The 2,982-nt window shown below is 40.4% G+C and overlaps 1 pseudogene; it reads left to right on the plus strand.

Annotated features, from left to right (window-relative positions):
• Positions 1 to 2,778, plus strand: part of LOC135536018 (C-myc promoter-binding protein-like) — a 167,222-nt pseudogene extending 164,444 nt beyond the window's left edge.
• Positions 2,779 to 2,982: the final 204 nt, after the last annotated feature.

Raw genomic sequence — 2,982 nt, forward strand, 5'->3', positions numbered from 1 at the left:
GTCTCAGATGAGACCAGCTTGGAGCATCATCAAAAGTGCATTAGATCTGCCTTTCTATCAGGCAGTGGACTGGAGAAGTAATAAGAGACAGTCATTACAGGAGCTGAAAGGGGACTGACTGAGCTTGGATCCCCTGTTCTATTGTATATTGATATCGCCAGCAACACAGCTAACACTCATATAACAGTAGATGAAGGAGAAGAGACAATGACAGTTCCCAGACAAACCGGGATTGTATTAATTAGGCACCGACGTCTTTGAAAGAAGACAACGGACTGAAACAGGGAGGCACTGCCTTTTCGTTTTCCATTGCAAAACGTTTTTCAACGGTGTGCACTAATGAATACGACCCATGGTTATATACTGTATAAAAAAATATATATATCTATAAAAAAAAACACTTATCTTCTACAACTCATTTTGACACATCTTTGCTTATTTCATGTTTATATTTTTATGATCCTTAACGGGTCCATATTTTCTCTTTCGGGGAAAAGTTATTTTGTACGTATTGTATATAAAGTTAAGGAATTTAATGTTGGCGTTACAGTAGTGTTAGTGACTTTATGTTGTGTAATGCTGGTAAATGTGCATGAATCTAAGTATAGTAGTATACAGAGAAAACCCCCTAATGTCATTGTTAAACTATTTGGTACAAACAAACTGTTATTTCTTAGACTTGACCCATATTTAACCCACTGGCCGTTTTGACCATGGGAATGAGTCCGCGTTGAACTGCTTTACAAGAATATGCAGAGACACGAAGGAAACAGACAACTGTTTAGGAAGTATTTATGCTGTCAAAATGTTCACTGGAGATTCAGAAGTCCCATTTACAAACGTAGCACCATTGTAGAGAAACCAGTTTATGTTTTGTGAACGATGCGCATCACCATTTTAAGTTATAGTAACGCTGTAATAAATATATATGGTATACTTACACCCTGTGACACAATCCAATGATAGAACTATTACATTGATCTCTATCTCTACGTGGATATTTCACCAATTCAGCCAATAACAATGACATGTTTATAACAGGCTCGATTCGGACTTGAGGTAAGTACATTTAACATGGACTTTAAGACAACATATCCATGTCTGAATTGGGCCCAACATGAGTAACGGGACAATCATACACAAGACAGCATTGACAGTATTTTTCTCCTCATGGCTTTGTTTGTTTGTTAGTTGATATTTCTCCTCATAAGGATAAGAGGTACGTCCCAACTCGCACCCTTATTCCCTTCATAGTGCACCAGAGCACTGGTCAAAAGTGGTTCACTACTAAAAGACTAGGTGTCATTTGGGACACATTCTATAATTCCCGTAGTCTGTTGTAACCAGTAGTACCCAACATTGCGTTGACTTTTTCCTCTTTGAAAGTGTTTTAAACTTCAATAAAGATGCCACAGCTCAGGGCTAGAGGGGAGTGTTGTCTTGTCTGGGGGAGGCATGTAGCCTAGTGGACCAGTAACTGGAAGGTTGCTGGTTCGAATCCCAAACTGATTAGGTTAAAAAATATTGGGCAGTGCACATAACCCTCGTTGCTCTGAATAAGAGTTGTCTCTATGGTGACTTACTGATCACCAGGGTTGGTGGTTCCACTTTTCTGGACTCCGTTTTTTTACTTAACAAATAAGGAACACTCAAAATGTGCACTTATAAATAATAACAATTTTAACCAAAATATATCTGGAGACAGAAGTCAAAGATCAAACATCACATATACAACTGATGTCTCTCCTGAGTTCTGCCCCCAACAAAAGAACGACAGGATCTCATATACCCAAGATCTCACCTTATCGTCAGACCTCCACCTTATGGTCAGACCTCCACCTTATGGTCAGACCTCCACCTTATGGTGTGACCTCCACCTTATGGTATTGACCTCCACCTTATGGTGTGTTCTCCACCTTATGGTATTGACCTCCACCTTATGGTGTGACCTCCTATGTCCAAAACCCTGCATGTGCAGCTTAAAGACCCAGTTATTCTAAACACAAAGTTTCTGAGAACCTGTCTCACCTTAAATAAATCTGCCCTTGTTTCAGAGAAAAACAGACTCTGTCTTTCTGTGTCTCGCTGTCACCCTCAGTCCCTTTTCTCACCTGGTGTCTCACAGACGCCGGGCTGCGGGTTTGGCAGAGAGCCTAGACACAGACATGGAGGACCTCAATATTCAGCTGTACAGTGACATAAGTACAATGGTGAGAAAGCAAACTAATAACAACAAACTAATAACAACATAATCAATGGGGAAGATCTTTAGAAGATCCCATAATCAATCTTTGACATCCAGATCTTTAGAAGATCCTTATGGTGTGATCTCCATAACAATGGTGGAGATCTTTAGAAGATCCCATAATCAATGGTGGAGATCTTTAGAAGATCCCATAATCAATGGTGGAGATCTTTAGAAGATCCCATAATCAATTGTAATCCTCCAGGGTCAACCAACGTAGACCGTTGGCTGTCAAACCTATTGTTCTTTACTGTATACAATTGTTAGTGTCTTGACATGGTTGGCAGCGTAGCCTAGTGGTTAGAGCGTTGGACTAGTAATCTGAAGGTTGCGAGTTCAAACCCCCGAGCTGACAAGGTACAAATCTGTTGTTCTGCCCCTGAAAAGGCAGTTAACCCACTGTTCCCGGGCCGTCATTGAAAATAAGAATTTGTTCATAACTGATGGTTAAATAATGGTCAAATAACTCAATAGATTGGTAACTATTTGTGTTCTAATTTGGCACACAGACACTGGAGCCCTCCAGCCCATGAGTGACTTGGTGAAAAGAATGGCACAGACTGGCCTGTAGGTGGCGCTGTTATAAGAAGTCTCACTTCAACCCTGATATGCGTTGCCCCATTTGACCTAGAGACTGTATTATGCAGGTGTTTTTACTCCTGCTAAACAAATGTGCCTCAAGGACCCATAAGGATGTTTCTCCATCTTGGACATTTTGGAAAACTTTCGAAGAAAAA

Source organism: Oncorhynchus masou, unplaced genomic scaffold (assembly GCF_036934945.1).
Source record: "Oncorhynchus masou masou isolate Uvic2021 unplaced genomic scaffold, UVic_Omas_1.1 unplaced_scaffold_545, whole genome shotgun sequence".
Lineage (NCBI taxonomy): Eukaryota > Metazoa > Chordata > Actinopteri > Salmoniformes > Salmonidae > Oncorhynchus > Oncorhynchus masou.